The sequence below is a fragment of the Hemitrygon akajei genome, chromosome 18, assembly GCF_048418815.1.
Source record: "Hemitrygon akajei chromosome 18, sHemAka1.3, whole genome shotgun sequence".
In the NCBI taxonomy this organism is placed as follows: Eukaryota; Metazoa; Chordata; class Chondrichthyes; order Myliobatiformes; family Dasyatidae; genus Hemitrygon; species Hemitrygon akajei.
Genome location: NC_133141.1, coordinates 11963345 through 11981420, shown reverse-complemented (window position 1 = coordinate 11981420; position 18076 = coordinate 11963345). Strand labels below are relative to the sequence as shown.

Below are 18076 nucleotides of genomic sequence, written 5' to 3'. Positions count from 1 at the left end.
TCACCACTCTGTGTGGGGAAAAAAAAAATTTACTCTCGTGCTAGCCATTTCAGCCCCGGGAAAAAGCCTCGGACTATCCACACGATCGATGCCTCTCTATATGTTATACACCTAGGTATTGGGTACCTTGAACATTTAGGTGGATAAGTCTCAAGGGCGTGATGAGATCTATCCTTGGTTATTGAGGGGCAAGATAGAAGATTGCTCAGTCATTTTGATTGGGGGTCTGTAACCAGAGATGTTCTGCAGGGGTCAGTGCGGTAACCTCTGTTGCTTGTGATATAAAATGATTTTGATAAAGTTGTAGGTGGGTTGATAAGTAATTTTGCTGATTACACAAAAGTTAGTGAAGTTGTGGGTAATGAGGAAGGTTACAGTAAATGACAGGATCCTTAGGAGCATTGATGTTCATAGTGATCTTGGGGCACAAGTCCGTAGCTCCATGGAAGTGACAACACAAGTGGATAGCATGGTAAAGGTATTTGGTATACTTACCTTCATTGGTTGTGGCATTGAGTAAGAAATTTGACGTCATGTTGCAGCTGTAGAAAACTGATAAGGCCACATTTAATTGCCCTACTTAAGGTGAGAAAAAATAAATTTAGAATATAGAAAATGCAGCACAGTAATAGGCCTACGATCCTGTGCCAAACTGACTAAGCTAATTATGTCTAATTAAACTAATCTCTTTGGCCATACCATTTGGCATCGTCCATATGCTTCCATTCTCTGCACATTCTCATGCCAAGGAGCCTCTATCATATCTGCCTCCACCACCACCCCAAGCAATGCATTTCCAGGCACCCATAATTCTGTGTATTAAAAAAATCTTCGCCTACATATCCCGTTGAACATTCCAACTTGCTCCTTAAAGGCATGCCTCTTGTATTAAACATTTACACCCTGGGAAAAAGGTGCTGGCTGTCTACCTATCTCTGCCTTTCATAATTTTATAACTTTCTATCAGTTGTCCCCTCAGCCTCCACTACTCCAAAGAAAACAACCGAAATTTGTTCAGACTCCACTTATAACACACGCTCAAGGCAGTATCTGAGTAAATTGCTTCTGTAACTTCCCATAGCCTCCACATCCTTCCTATAATGGGGTGAGGAAAATTGAATTCAGTGTTCTCGATGTGGCCTAACCAAAGTTTTATAAAGTGGCAACATAACTTCCTGACTCTTGATCTTAATGCCTTAACTAATAAAGGCAAGCATACCATACTCTGTTCCAACTATCCCATCAACCTCTGCAACAAAACCAAACCACTGGAGGAACTCAGTGGATTAAGTTGCAGTCACTCCTGCGGTATGATAATTCTTGTGGGAAATGTGTGCACAGCAGGATGCACAAACAGCTTTGTGATTACATTCAAATCTCTTTTCATGAGCTCAGCCAAGATGAGTATTGACAACAACTAACCCCTCCTTAGTTGATCCATTAGGAGAAGTCACAGGTCAACCTAGGGTGATGGCTCTCTGTGGGGGCACCCTGTGTGAGTGAAGAGATTTGGAGGAACAAGGAATGATGGGATTGGGTTCGTGTGGCTTGGAGTAAGTGTGTCAACTGAATTATTCCCACTCAGTAACAGTAACAACAAGGTGAAGATGTCCCCTGGAAGCGCCTCTTTCTTGACCTCTCCACCTGTCCAACAAAGGGCCAAATGGAACACTGTCTCTCCTCACAAAACAATTGTCAAATTAACCTCCAATCCCCACCAATCCACCAAAGAATAAACAAACAAACAAATCTATCAGCCCCTAATCAACTAATTCACCAATCCCCAAACTATCAATCAAAGTTGCTCAACATCCAACTTACTAACCAATTCAACAATGAACTTGCCAACCAATCATCACACCCATCTCGTGAGATGAGATTGCATTTGTGATGGTAGAGGGGATTGGGGCTGATGCTTGTTTTATCACAACCTGGGATGTGGATAAGGCCAACACCTACTTCTTTTTATAGGTGGGGGCGTATAAAAATCAGCAATGTCCTGGGCTATTGTTGGGTGATGAATGTGGTAAAATTGCTGGCCAGTGGGCCAGGACATGAGTTCAAATCTACCCTAGCAGCCGGGGATTAACATTGCTTACGGGAATACAAAGCTGGTCCTTGTTGGATGGGAAGCCCCCAAACCGTGTATACAATTTAAAGTTTATTGTCTTCTGACTTTGCATATATACAACCAAACGAAGCAATGTTCCTTTGAACCACAGTGTACCCACACAACATGTATCACACACAGCACATAAACCAAAATATTATACTATAAATAAGTTAATAAAATATAATGCAAAATGCATGTAGTAAAGCACAGAACAGGAAAACAGCACAGTCAACAGCACGCTGACCTTGTGACGAGACCTCAGTGGTGGCAGGGTATTAATTAGACTCAGCCTGAGGGAAGACTTGTTACCCAGTCTGTCAGTCCTAGTCCTGATGCTCCTGTAGCTCCTTCCTGACGGTAGTGGGTCAAAGAGATTATGGGATGGGTGGCAGGGATCCTCAACAATGCTTTGGTCCTTTGTGTACAACACTCTCGGTAACTGTCACCAATACGGGGGAAGGAGACCCCAGTGATCCTCTCAGAGGTTTTTACTGTCCTCTGTAGGGTGTCGCGGTCCGATGCCTTGCAGCTTCCAAACCACACAATGATGCAGGCAGGCAGGACACTCCTGTGGTATTCAAGACTTTTATTATCAAATAATGTATAAATTATACAACCTTGAGATTTGCTTGCTCATGGGTGTTAGTGTGGAAAGTTGTTAGAATAGGGATAGGGAGCCTCGCATGCCTCAGTCTTCTCTGAAAGTGTTGACACTGCTGTACCTTCTTGACGAGTGAGGAAATGTTGTGAGTCCAGGTTAGATCATCCGTTATGTGTACACCAAGGAACTTTGTGCTCTTCACTCTCTCCACGCCAGAGCCATTGATGTTCAATGGAGAGTGGTCGGCCTGTGCCTCCCTGAAGTCCACGATCATCTCTTTTGTCTTCTCCATGTTGAGACTCGCGTGGTTGTTCTTACACCATTTGACAAACCTCACCACCTCCTCTCTGTCTGCTGACTCATCATTGTTGTTGATGAGGCTAAACACTCTCATATCATCAGCTAACTGGATGTGGTTTGAGCTGAATCTGGCAGAGCAGTCGTGAGTCAGCAGCTTGAACACAACCCTGGGGGGAGGCATCAGTGTTCAGCACGATGGAGCTTGAGATGTTATTGCCAACTATGACTGACAGGGGTCTCTCCATCAAGAAGTCCAAGATCCAGTTACAGAGAGGGGTGTTGAATCCCAATGAGGACAGTTTACCTACCAGCCTCTGAGGGATGATGGTGTTAACTGCTGAGCTGAAGTCAATGAACAACATCCTGGTGTACAAATTTTCTGTGAGTACTCTCACTTTCCCTTCCTGATGGCATGGGAGAGCATGGCTCTGGCTGACCTGATCTGAAGACGGCATCCTGATCTCTAAGCTGTGCACAAATTTCTGCAGTCAGCCATGGTTTCTGGTTTGCCTTGGCAGTGTAGTGTTTAATCATGGTAACATCCTCAATGTACTTTCCTATGTAGCCAGTCACCAATCCCACATATTCATCAATTTTGAGGTGATGATCGTAGGTAGCCTGCTCCCTGAATATGCTCCTGTCCGTGCTTTCAAAGCAGTCTTGCAGTGCTGAGGTGGCACCTTTTTCAGTTTTAGGAGTTTTAATATCAATTCCCCCTCCCCCACCCGTTCCGCTGATCTCCTGATCTCCATTCTGAGAAGGCACTTGTTTTCTTTGCTGAGAGACTGGCCTACATGTTTAATGGAAACCTGAGGGGCAATAACTTTTCTTTTAACTCAGAGACTAGTTAGTTTATGGAATGAATTGTCAGGGGAGGTGAGTGAGGCAGGTACATTAGCAGCATTCAAAAGGTAACTGGACAGGTAAGTTTCAGTGGGATATGAGTCAAATGCAGGTAAATGGATGAGCTTAGAAGAAAATCTTGGTATGGATTAGTTGGGCTGAAGGGCCTATTTCCATGCTAAATGACTGTGACATTTGGAGTATTGTGTTTAATTCAGGTTGTCGCATTGTAGGAAGGATGTGGAGGCTTTGCGAGGTTGCAGAATGGTGCACCAGGGTACTCCTTGAATTAGAGAGCATTAGCTGTAAGGGATGGACAAACTTTCTCTGAGCATTGGAGGCTGAGGGGCGATCAGATAAAAGTATATAAAATTGTAAGCGCCATAGACAGTGTCTATTTTCCGGGGTGGAAATATCAAATACTAGAGGGCATAGTTTAAGGTGAGAATGGGAATGTTTAAAGGAGATTTGTAAGGCGAATTTTGTTTTTATGTTTGTACACAGAGGTAGATGTCTGCAATGCACTGCCAGAAGAGATGGTAGAAGCAGGCATGATAGTGATACTTGTGAGGCTCTTGGACCATCATGTGAGCAGACAGAAGTGGAGGGGTAAACACAATTTTCCATGCACATGGGATTATTATGGTTGGCATAGACGTCAATGGACTGAAGGGCCTGTATTCTGTGTTTTGCAAGTTCATAAAAAGCAAGAGTAATTTAAGAAAATAAGGCCTATTAATAATTAAATAGGTAAACAATGCATTGAGGTGATTACACTGATCTGGAGGACAATAGCCATTTGAGAAGTATTTAGCCCAGCACATTTTTCTCCTGAAAATAGAAGATTTGAGGAATGACCCTGATAGAGGTACTTGAAATTGTGAAAGGGGTTCTTCAGCCATTGAGATATTTTTGACTTGCAGACAAGATGAGATCTGGAACAATTTGAATGTGGATGCGGAAGGCAGCCATTTGGCCCATAGGTTCCTTTCTGGGTTTCCAAAAACAATCCATTCACTTGTATTTCTAGCTCTTTGTGTGTTTTTATAGCAATTCATCATGACTTCTGTGACTTTGCACTCTGTGCAGAGTTATAAAGCCAGTGTACTTTCTGCTTTGCCTGTTGCCAACCAGATCTGTCCTTGCACCCAGCTGAGAAATTTCAGTGTTTTGTAAATATCTCCTCACCACCACTCTGCTTCTGTGCTGTAAATGTAGTAAAACTTTATTGCATCTCATTGTTCAAAAATCCTGATGATTTGCATCTGGTACACTCAGTTCAGAATTTAGCCATGGATCCAGGCTGTGAGTGGCTGAAGGGGTCTTGAAACTCAGCTTCGGCTGTGAGCCAGTGTGCAGCCAGAGCAGGGTTTGGCACAGAAACATAGAGTCATAGAGAAGTACAGCACAGAAACAGGCCCATCAGCCCACCCAGTCCATGCCAAAACCATTTAAAAAGCCTACTCCCATCGACCTGCACCGGGACCACAGCTTTCCATACCCCTACTATCCATGTACCTATCCAAACATGGGTAAATTGGCAGCTGGAGCTGGGGTCCAGAGTGCTTGTATGTTTCCTACTCCCTTTAATCTTACCAAGTTCATTGGGAAATTTATTATACTACTGTGTAATCTGTTAAAAATGAAATAAGTGTTAGGAAAGTTTTTGAGTAATATACAATAATACAGGAAGTCTCCAGTTTGGTCCCATGGTTGTGGATTTTTGGATCCACCATCCTTGGAGAAGAAGCAGAAAAAGATAGATAATTGCCGATACTATCTGATGACCTCTCTCCTGCATGGTGAATTGGGGAGGGGTGGGGTTGAAAGGTCAGTATGAAGTTAAGATTGGCTCCAATGTCTCTATCCTTTCTCATGCAATGAAACTTGGTGTCTGTTTTCATTGCTAAAGCACGCAGATAAGTAATGCTTGAAAAGGCTACCCTGCCCAGTTGGCATATGACTCAGCAAAAATGATGATAGCATGGAGAGAGTGTCAGAGTGAAATTAAAAGAGAAATAAGGAAAGCAATGAGAGACAGCAAAAAATATGTTCAAACAAAATCAATGAAAATCCAATGATGTTTTAAAACTACATAAAGTACATGGGATTAACTGAGAAAATAATTGGAATTTCAAGTAATGTGTGTGTATGTGCGGCAGAGGACGTGGGTTACTTCATTGATGTATTCACAAGGGTAAGGATGCTAATATGATAATTAAGAAGAATGAGTGGGACAGGAGAAATGCTCATCATGGAAGTATTACAGAGTTCAGCATCTCGCAGAGAATTATCCCATGCTGGTAATATACACAAGGGAAGAAAGTGCAGAGTATATTGTTTTAATCACCACTGGTGACAGTGTGGTTCCAGAGGATTGAGGACATAATTGTGTTGTACCATTGTTTGAAAACAGAGCAAGGACTGCGTGATTTCAGAACTGTAAATTCTGGTGGCAGAAGCTGCACTCCAGTGCGTTTTTCACCACTTTTTCTGTTTTGAGCATCTGTGTTCTTTTGCTTTTTAATTCCAGTCGGTTGGTTGAAATGCCCTTTTTTATTGCAAAGATGATTGGAGTTTAATGATGAAACTGTAATTGAGTGGAGGCAACTCAGAGAAGGCTCATTCTGGGATGAAGTGGTTACTGTTTGAAGAAAAGATGAGTTGATTTCATCAATGTCGATTGGACTGCACTTACACCCCCCACAGTGCCTTCCACTGATATATTTGAGTCATTTTGCTCCTTCTTCTGAATGCTTACAAGTGGGTAACTTTGCACTTTGGGTTAAAACATTACCTTGCATTGGTGATCTTGTAATGTTGGATTGCTATTGTTGGGCAGGTCAGTTCAAGCAGTGTTAAAGTGTGAGGCTCAGGGCTACACCCCAATGGGCCATTGCTGGAACTAGCTTTGGGCAATAGGAAGGTAAGATTGCCCAACGCCTGACCTGTTGTCACTGTACTGTCATTATTTGGCTCATCCAGTTGAGCTTCTAGTCAACATTTGGACCAGGACTGTGTGTGTAAATTCAGGGAAATTATGAAGTGAAAACGAGGCTTTGGTTAGTAAGTGCTGCTTGATATCACTGTGGCTGTTGGCTTCCACCACTTTGCTGATGATTGAGAGCAGAATCATTAGGCAGATTGGATTTGTCCTGCTCGATAAAACGAGGTAATGTTGCACATTGTCAAGTAGATTCCAGTGTTGTAATTGCACTGGAACAGCTTGGCTGGAGGCACTACCTGTTCTGAAGCAGAGATATTCATTTCGATAACTGGCGTGTTTTCCGATCCAGTCGGTTGAAACTGTATCCAATGAGCTCAGCCATTTTTTGATATTGCCTTGCAAATCAAATTGGTTGAAGACTGATTTTGTGAGGCTTGGGATTTCACAAAGAAACTTGAGAAATTCAGTTGGTATTTCTGGCTGAACATGGTTACACAGGCTTCAACATTACCTTTTGCACTTTGTGCCATTTTTGAGGATAGGGATGTAATTTGCTTAATTGCTCACCGCCGTTCACAACTATATGTGGCAGTATTGCAGAGCTTTAATCTGATCTGTTAGCTATGATTAATATTATTTTTGTGACTGTGCTATTGTGAGTTTTTGTGCTGTGCTATGTGTGACTGCCTGTACTGTGTTTTGCACCTTGACTTCGGAGGAGTGCTATTCTATTTTCTTCTATACATGTATAGGGTTGAATAACAATTTGAACTATTGACCACACTGTACCTATTAGTGATTCAATCCTGCCTGTAGGATTGTGATGGCATATTGTCTGTAAGGTATATTTCTGTAAGAATGACAGTGAGAAGCTGACACACAGCCAGTGAAGCAATTCTTGCAACATTGGTCCCCTGATGTTTGTGTAGAGATTTAGCCAGATTAATTGTGCTGGGAGCAATGTTGTCATATCAGAATTAGCAAAATTGGTTGATTGGGCTGATTATATTCCTTATATGAGTAAACATAGCAAAGGCAGGCTTGCTCCTCCATTTCAAGGACATTTAAAAGTCAACCAGTTTGGCGAATCTGGAGTAACATATGGGTCAGACTGGTATGGATTCCTCCTCTGAAAGAGGAAGCAGAGCCAACTGCACTGCCTCGAATTACGTGCACTTAGACATGAGAAAAGCTGGAAATATATCAATGTGTCGGTAGGTAATTTGGCTACCATAAATTATCCTTTAATGTTAACTTAGTAATAATAGGTGCAAAAAGAGTTGACGTTGAAGAATAAATTCCGGAGCTAAAGCAAAATCGAGGGCAATAGGGATCCTTCTGTCGACCTGGATCCGATAGGTTTATATAAACAGGAGACTTGAGAGACACAATTAACATCTCATGTTGATTTTTTTTCGCAGCTGTGTAATCCTGTGCCCACTTAATCACTGACTGAAATGCCCCCCACCCCACCCCTCCCCTCCCCTCCCCTCCCCTCCCCTCTCGGTTCATAAAATCACGTTATTGAGTTGGGGTGAAATTTTGCTTTTAGCCTGGGAACGCAGCTGTGTACTGCGCTGTCTTTGCTGTGCTGATGGGAGGGGAGTGCGCCAGGCGGGCTCCACCCCAGAATGGCGCCATGCAGTGCTGCGGCCAATGGGCGTCGCACACCGCGGAGGCGGCCGGGAGCTGTAGTCGGATTACAGGTTATGTATGCGCGATTGCGCAATGAGTAACGGATAGGGGCGGGCGGATGCGGCGCGCGCTCTCTACTGCCACGCAGCGGTTGGGCAGGCCAATGCGGCGCTGCCGCGGCTCTCTTGCATTGTTGTCGGGGGGAAGGCTGCACCCTGTCAGCGAGCAGCGCTGGGCCCGTCCGCCATCTTACTGCGCTGCTGTCAATGAAAGGCGCCGTCAGGCGGAAGTTGAAGGCCTGCAGCCGCCTTCTCGCCGCGGCCTGCCGGGGGTAGTGGACTTGGCGCGGCAGGGGGGGTTGGGCATTCAAATTCGGGGCAAGAGCTTCCGGCGGCGCCGAGGACGAGCGCGCTGCCATTCTCGGTGTTGCGTCGGACCGGCAGGTGTGTGAAGCGGTGGCAGTTTTGGCCGAGGCCCAGGCTGGGCCCGGGCCACATCACGTGCGGTGAGTGGGCGCGCTTTGGGGTTCTGATACGGGGGTGGGCCGGGGCGGACAGACTATTGGGCCCTCACGTGGCGCCGCTTTGTGCAGTTGGCGGGCGGGCACCGAGCCCGACTCGCTCCTCCTGTCCCGCCCCCACCCCGCATTCCGTCGCCGTGGCGCAGTTGGCGAGCCGAGTGGAACCGGACGTTGGGCCGATCGCCAGCCTCATTGTTGCGGCCGGTTACATACCGTGGGGCCGGCACGTGATGGGCGCCGAGTCCCAAACCTCCAAGCACTCGGGTGGTGCCGTGCCCTGCCCTTGCACCATGTGCTGACCGAGTCCGCCGCTCACTACTCCTATCCCAGGGGTGTCTGGTAGTCATCAGTAAAACGTTTTTGTGGGTTCCTTTGTGTGCTCCAACTCCCCGTGTAGTTAAGTACTCTGCAAGCAGACTTCTCTCTCCCCCTTGGCTGCCCGCGAGAGTAATCCCGTATTCTGCAGCGTGTGGTGCTTCCATCCCGTCCTGTTCAGTAAACATCCAGTGAAATCTATACAGGGCTTCACAATGCGCCTTCAGCTTGCGATTTGAAGGTAAACAGCAAGTCAAATGTTGAGTCGACTGGCGTCAATAATTACCATTTCTGTGAAGCTTAGTCTTGAAATTTCCTTATAACTCCTATATTTATGTTTAGGTGCTGCCAGTGGCTGACTTCAGACAGGAAGTTGACGTTTGAGCGTGTAGCAGCTTTATTTTAATAAATATCTTTTTACAAAGTGGGTTTTGGGTGTTTGTAGTTTGGTTAATATTTTAGTTGCATGGAAACTTGTGATAATGGTTCAGGCCTCCCCAGATTTCAGAAATTCGTTATCCGTTTTCGAGTGCCACCCTTTCTTCAGCTTATACTGATGGTCTGAAGCAAATAGCCTTGTCCATTTCGATTATTTTCTGGTCATTTTCGGATTTCTATTAAGTACATTTAAAAGTGAATTAATATATCATACAAACATGTTAGAGTTTCTCAGCTGCTATGGTCTCTTGTTTGAATTTGTTGAGTATAGCTAAAGCTTCATAAGTGTGAATCTTGGTTCAACCTTTAATTTTGTTCCTATTAATCTTCCATCCTTGTTTTATATTGCTTGAAATATTTTTTCCTAGTTGTGAAATAAATGTCTCGTGAGACCACTTCTAGACTGGCTCTAGGGAACTTCAGTTCATTGTTTTGGCTGAAATGATTAACCGAACCACAAGTACTGTTTTTTTTGCCCTACTTTTTAATGTCAAATTTAGATCACAGGAATTTGAGTAAACAATTAGCCATAAGTAAATTTTGTGGAGAAATAGAATACTTTCCACTAACTGATCATTTTGAAATGGTGATATTGCTGTAATCATTAGTTGAAGTTGGTCCTTTGGGGTTATTATTTTTAATTAAATGTTTTGCACAGAGCAAGGCCAGATTTGGAATTTGTGATTGATATCAATGAATTGTGTGTGAAGATGCCTGCAGATTGTGTGCTGATGCATTCCATGAAAAAGGAATGTTGGTGCTTGGGGGAAGGTGGCTACCAAAACTTATTGGACATCAGTGTCTGATGAAGACCCACCAGTGTGTGTAAGGCACCACAAATAAAATAATTTGGTGATTATTTAAAATAAAGTTAAACTTCGCCCGTTTCAGCTAGAGATGCTGCAGTGAGTTTTGTGCAGATTCTTATCTGATGCTTTGGGTACACTCTTGTTTAATATAGATATGGTTCTGTTATTTTTCTATTAGTTGCATAGGTTGGCCCAATTGTTCTGGAAGGGAGCTTGATTCTTATGTCACCTGTGTTCAGGTTTCCTCCTTTAAATGTTTGGGTGTGATGAGCTAACATTTTGATCTTGCTTTGGTTTTAAACTGGGTTTTGGGCTGATAGTGGTTGAAAAGCATTGCAAGTATGTAATCCTAACCATGTGACAACTTGAACATAAAGACAGAGGTGATATTAAGAAAAGTGAGTTGGGCTGATTGGATTGTATTAAGAGCATGGTTAAAATTGCCCACTCTCACTTTTCCACTCCTCGCCATATAAAATGATGCCGTTGTATTGGTCTTGATAATGAATATATTCATGATGACCTCCACAGACATCTGATTGTGAATGCCAGGAAATTTCTCAACCACTCTGACATAAATGGACATCCCTTTCCTCTGAAGCTGTCCTTCTGATAATCCCACAATTGGACGTATGCTGTTGACATTGACCCTGTAAATTTCCCACCAGAATCTTAAATGTTTTTAAAAGATCTTTTATCTTTTAGTACTTCAATCCTTTCTCCATAGATCAGTTATTTCATAATGGTAATCAACATTGTGAATGTTTTCTGCTGTAGCCTCAATGCAAGCACATCCATAAATGTTTGCAGTGTTTCAGTTGCTGTCTTTTCCATGCTTGTTGCATCAAAGTTTGTATATAAATCTGCAATGAAGGCCAACAATACAATAAATTAATTCATTATAGCAAGATGCTAACCTTTATTTCCTGTCCTAGCTTTCCTAGATTCCTTTGTACTGTAGTAATTCGTCTCACTATATTAAAATAAAACGTTTTTCATTCTTCTTTCCAAAGAAGAAAAACTCATTTCCCAACATTGTACTCGATCTAGTCTCTTGCCCACTGATTTAGTCTGTTCATATCCATTCAATATCTTGATTTCTCATGTCTTGCCTGCCTTTGTTTCATCAGCAACTTTGGCTTGACAGCATGCTCCTGTCATCCATAGATGCAGATAGAGACATTGATCGTGTGGATAGCCAGAGGCTTTTTCCCAGAGCTGAAATGGCTAACGTGAGGGGGCATATAGTTTTAAGGTGCTTGGAAGTAGGTGCTGTGGGGATGGCAGGGGTAAGTTTTTCGCAGAGTATAGTGGTAGGTACGGTATGTGGAATGCACTGCCAGTGATGGGGTTGAAAACAGATACAGTTGGGTCTTTTAAGAGACTTTTGCATGGGTACATGGAACTGAGAAAAATTAGAGGGCTATGTGCTAGGGAAATTCTAGGCAGTTTCTAGAGTAGGTTAATGTGCTGTAGATGTCTGTGTTCTCTTGTGCTGATTGATAATAAAAAAAATACCTGTTGTCATCCTAAGAATCCATTTAACTTGAGAAATCTGATTTTTTGCATTCATAATTTGTATTGTTAACAGACCAGTACAGCAGAAAACAGTCCTTCTGCCCACAATGCCAACTCTAAATATATTACTGATGCTGTTTTCTTATTTAACTTTTTTGAGGTGAGAAAGACCACTGCTGAGGACTTCAGTGTTTCATGATTCAGCTTGGTGAGAATGTTGTTAAAACACCATGAAATTAGTACTGCTTAGTTTAGTCCACAACTGTCCAGATGAAAACTTTCCCCAGATAACTTGAGCAAAGGAGAAAAAGGGCCCTGATTTTTATCCACAAGGTACTGTCAACTAATTGTTGTATGGACTGTACTTTGCTGTGTTCACTGAGTTGCAGGATCAAAGAAGAGAAATGCAAGATGGCTTCCTTTCAAAGCCATCATTGAATATCAGCTGAGGGCACAATTGGGGCTCAGCTATGACTAGTAGAAATAGGATTAGGTATTCATACTTTGAGCCTGCTATCATTAAATATGTTTGATATTCTAATTCAGTTCGATTATCTGATTGGTGTGATACTTGACCACCAGGCCACTTCACAGCATTCTTTTTCTCATTCATATATCTCAAGTATAAATGAAAAATGAGTTCAGTAATTCAAATTGAATATCCCACACAACTACAGTTTAAGTACTGCACTTTGCATTTTCACCTGTTCATGATGTGCATTTAAACAAAAAAAAAACCCAAAATTAGGACCATTAGAGATGGGAGCTTAGGCCATTTGATCCATTGGATCTGTTTCACCATTTTATCTTGGCTAATTTATTTTCCTTCTCAGCCCCAACCTCCTGCCTTCTCCCCTCATCTTTTCACGCCCTGACTAATCAAGAACCTATCCACTTCTGCCTTAAGTATACCCAGTGATCTTGCCTCCACAGCTGCCTGTGGCAACAAATTCCCCAGGTTCACCACCTGGCTAAATAAATATCTCCCCATCTCCATTTTAAATGGATATTCCTCTATTCTGAGGCTGTGCCCTTTGGATCTAGAACACCACCCCCCCCCCCCCCCCAAACTGTAGGAAACATCCTCTGCATGTCAACTCTATCTTGGCCTTTCGACATCGGCAGGTTTCAGTGTGGTGACCCCCCCCCCCCCCAATTCTTCTAAACTCCAGCAAGTATAGGTTCAGAGCTATCAAATCGTCATACAATGATCCTTTCATTCTCATGAACCTTCTCTGTACCCTCTCCAGTTTCAGCACTTCCTTTCTGAGATAAGGGGCCCAAAACTGCTCACAATACTCCCAAGTAAGGCCTCACCAGTGCATTATAAAGCCTCAGCATTACAGCTTTGCTTGTATATTCCATTCTCTTGAAATGAGTACTTCCTCACCATTGATTTAACCTATAAGTTAATCTTTAGGGTGTCATGCACACAGGCTCCTAAGTTACTTTGCATCTCAGATTTGTGAATTTTCTGCCCATTTGGAAAATAGTCTATGCCTTTATTCTTTCTAGCAAAGTGTATGAGCATATACTTCCTGACATTGTATTCCACTTGCCAATTCATTTCTGATTCTCCTAATCTAAGTCATATTTATCTGCATATTGTCAGCAAACTTTACCACAAGCCACCAATTCTGTCATCCAAATCATTGGCATACAACCTAAAAGGTAGTCCTAACACCCCTTTGGAACACCACTAATCACTGGCAGCCAACCAGAAATGGCTCCCTTTGTTCCCTTTCTTTACCTGCTGATCAGCCAATCCTCTATATCCGTGCTAGTATCATTCCTGTAATACCATAGGCTTTTGTTAAGCTGCTTCATGTGTGACACCTTGTCAGAGGTCTTCTGAACATCCAAGGATACAACATCCACCGATTCTTGCTTGTTATTTGCTTGTTATTTCCTCAATGAATTCCAACATATCTGCATGGAGGTCGGTCACCATTGGTGTGCCTCAGGGATCTGTCCTGGGACCACCACTATTTGTGAATTTTATAAATGACCTGGATGAAGAAGTGGAAGGATGGGTTAGTAAAGGTTGGAGGTGCTGTGGATAGTCTGGAAGGCTGGTAGGATGCAAAACTGGGCTGAGAAGTGGCAGATGGAGTTCAACCCAGATAAGTGTGAGGTGGTTCATTTAGGTAGGTCAAATATGATGGCAGAATATAGTATTAATGGTAAGACTCTTGGCAGCGTGGAGGATCAGAGGGATCTTGGGGTCTCAGTTTATTGGATGCTCAAAGTTGCTGCACAGGTTGACTCTGTGGTTAAAGCATACAGTGCATTGGCCTTCATCAGTCATGGGGTTAAGTTTAGGAGCTGAGAGGTAATGTTGCAGCTATATAGGACCCTGGTCAGAGCCCACTTGGAGTACTGTGCTCAGTTCTGGTCGCCTCACTATAGGAAGGATGTGGAAGCCATAGAAAGGATGCAGAGGAGATTTACAAGGACGTTGCCTGGATTGGGGAGCATGCCTGATGAGAATAGTTTGAGTGAATTCGGCCTTTTCTGCTTGGAGTGACGGAGGATGAGAGGTAACCTGATAGATGTGTTTAAGATGATGAGAGGCATTGATCATGTGGATAGTCAGAGGCTTTTTACCCGGGCTGAAATGGCTAACATGAGAGGGCACAGTTTTAAGGTGGTTGGAAGTAGGTACAGAGGAGATGTCAGGGGTAAGTTTTTTACGCGGTGAGTGCATGGAATGGGCTGCCGGAGGCGGAAACGATAGGGTCTTTTAAGAGACTCACGAAAACAGAGGAGTGCCCCCGAAGAATGAATGACAGTTAAAATGTTAGAACCCCAAAGTTTCCTCCCCCACCGGCAAAAAAAAAGCATCTGCACCCACCACCGATGGTGGTGGAGGTGGATATGATCTTTTAACAGCCTCCTGGACAGGTACATGGAGCTCAGAAAAATAGAGGGCTATGGGTAGCCCTTGGTAATTTCTAAGGTAAGGACATGTTCGGCACAGCTTTGTGGGCCGAAGGGCCTGTATTGTGCTGTAGGTTTTCTGTTTCTATATTTGTCAGGCAAGCTTTTCCCTTAAGGAGACCATACTTGCTTTGGCCTATTTTGCCTGTGTCTCGAAGTACCCCAAGACATCATCCTTAACAATTGACTTCAACATTTTCTCAACCACTGAGGTCAGGCTAAATGGCCTATAATGTCCTGTCCTTTGCCTTCCTCCCTCCTTAAAGAGTGGAGTGACATTTGCAATTTTCTAGTCCTCCAGAACCATATCAGAATTGGGTGATTCTTGAAAGATCACTACTAGTGCATCCACAATCTCTTCAGCTACCTCTTTCAGAACCCTGGGATGGAGTCCATCTGATCTGGGTGATTTTATTTACCTTCAGACCTTCCCCTTAGTAATAGCAGCTGCACTCATTTCTGCCCCCTGACAATCTTGAACTTACTGCATACTGCTAGTGTTTTCCACAGTGAAGACGGATACAAAATACTTACTTAGTTTGTCTGCCATTTCCTTGTCCCCCGTTACTACCTCTCCAGCTGTCTGATATCTACTCTTACCTCTCTTTCTGAAAAAAGGGTTTCGGTGTCTTTTATATTATTGGCTAGCTTACCTTCATATTCCATCTTTTCCCTCAGGGCTTTTTTAGTTGCCTTTTGATTTTAAAAGCCTCCCAATCCAACTTCCCAATTTTTTTGGTTCTATTTTATGCCCTTTCATTGGCTTTTATGTTTTTGACTTCCTTTGGGATGTCAGAAATAATCCACATCACAGCAAATGTGGCATTGGCTGTCTTAAAACATGTGAAGATAGATAAATCTCCAGGGCCTGATCAGGTAGATGTAAAAACACTGGCAAGCTGGAGAGTAAATTGCAGGAGCCCTGGCTGAGATATGTGCATCATCATTAATGACGACTGAAGTGCCAGAAGATGGGAGGGCTAATGGACTTTTGTTTGAGGGCTGGAAACAAAAACCTGGGACCTATCAACCAGTAAGCTTAATATGTGGTAGGGAAGTTACTGGAGAAAATTCTGGAGGATAATTAATACATATATCTGGAAAGATGGGTTGATTAGGGATATTCAGCATGACTGGGAGATCATGTCGCTCAGGTTTGATTGACCTCAAACAAAAATTCAATGATAACAGGGATCTTTTTGTATTTCAGTAAGCCATTTGATAAGGTTTTGCATGGTAGGCAGCTTTGGAAGGTTAGGTTGCATGCAATCCAAGAGAACTCGTGAACTGAGCATACGAGAAGAGCTTGTTGATGGATAGCAGAGGGTAATAGTGGCAGATTGTTTTGCAAATTGGAGACCTGTGACTCAACATTCCTCAGGGTCAGCATTGGCACATTGCATTTGTCATCTATATCAATAATCTAGATGAAAAGGTACAAGGCGTAATTAGTAAGTTTGCAGATGACACCAAAGTAGGTGGTGCCTTTAAAGCTTATCAGAATAGACAGGAAACTTAATCAGTTAGGAAAGTGGGCTAAGGATGGCAAATGGGTACAAAATTTTCACAGTAAACAGTTGGGCTCTGGGGAGTGTTGTAGGGCAGAGGGATCTAGGAGTACAAGTACATGGCTCTGAAAGTGGTGTCACAGGTGGTGAAGGAGGCCTTAGGCACATTGACCTTTGTCATTCAGGGCATTGAATGTGGAAGTTGGGATGTTATGTTGCATTGGTACAAGATGCTAGCAAGACAAATCAACATTTGAAAGGTGCGTGGACAGGAAAGGTGAGGGATATTGGCCATGATGGGTAAATGGCACGAGCTTAGATGGGAATGAGCAAATCGGGCTAAAGGGCCTGTTTCTCAGCTGTATGACTTGAAACATTTCTTTTTCTTGGCATCTGCATGTTTTGCTTTGGATACTGGACAGGGCATATCTCTATTGGCAGAACTTAATACCATAAATTAATACTGCAAAGCTAAGGATCTATCGAGCTCCTGAAACTTATTATTTCATATTACTTGCAGCACTACCTTTGACAGTTAACAGGGGCTAAGTCATTAGGTATATTAGGTTCTTGATTAGCTAGGCATGAAAGGCAGGAGATGGAGCTGGGAGGGAAAGAGATCAGCCATAATAAAATTGCAGAGCAGACTCAATGAGCCAAATGGCCCAATTCTGTTCCATCCTCTTCTGGACAGTTGTCATCAATCTAATGCTATACAGTTCAGTATTCATTCCACACCTTTTAGCTTTATGGATCAAGTAAGTGTTAATGGATATTGAGAACCAGCACACTTTGTAGTGGAATATTTGTGTGTGTGGGGGTGGGGGGGGGGGAAGCAAGGAAGCAGTAATATTCTGCTCTCCCTCAGCTCATTCCTCTTGCCATCAGTTCTTCCAAAGTTTCTGGACCCTGAATTTGGTTTTTGACTCCATACTAATCAATGCAGGCTACCAGCATTCTCAGCACTCGGGGTGGGGGGGGGGGGGGGGAGGCATTTTCTTTTTCCTTCAATATCTATTTTGCAACATCTTGCAGTCTGACAACTCATAATTGTAATTCACAATACAGATGACCCCAGTGTTATGGGGTTGTGTTCTGAGGAGATGGGCTGTATCACAATTTTCCACAACATGAGGATGTCATCTAAGTGTTTATCAAGGAATGCAAGTTAAAAAAGCATTGACATATTTATTCACAATGTCTCTGAATAAATTTTATTCCTTAAGTCATTACTAAGTGGTGATTTGTGAATTCTGTAAGGAAGTATTTCTGTAACCTGAGCAACTGTAATGCAGGGCCACCTGTCTAGATTTTTTCTTCTGATCTGCTATATTTGTGCATTTGGTATGGCAACTACTCTGCCCAAGAAATTGCAGAGTTGTTAACACAGTCTAGTCCATCATGCAAAGCACTTTCCTTTTCATTGACTCCATTTACACATCTTGCTGCCTTGGGAAAGCAGCCAACATAATCAAAGACCCCTCCCACTCCAGTCCTCCTATCTCTTCTCTCCTTTCCTGCCAGGCAAACACAGAAAAAGTTCGAGCACCTGCCAACAGAATTGGGGACATTGCTGTCAGACTCTTGAA

At 43.1% G+C, this 18076-nt stretch overlaps 1 protein-coding gene across 7 annotated transcripts in view; it reads left to right on the top strand.

The window, feature by feature from the left end:
• LOC140741086 (KAT8 regulatory NSL complex subunit 1-like) overlaps window positions 1-18076 on the top strand; it is a 174837-nt gene that overhangs the window by 17227 nt on the left and 139534 nt on the right. The window contains exon 1 of one of the 7 annotated variants that reach the window (XM_073070812.1): window positions 8482-8882. The exons of 4 other annotated variants lie outside the window; for them this stretch is intronic. The gene's annotated coding sequence lies outside the window, so the exon portion shown is untranslated. Of the gene's footprint in view, window positions 1-8481; window positions 8945-8986; window positions 9516-18076 lie in introns of those variants that run through there. 2 more of the 7 variants (XM_073070810.1, XM_073070811.1) reach the window with 2 other exon arrangements.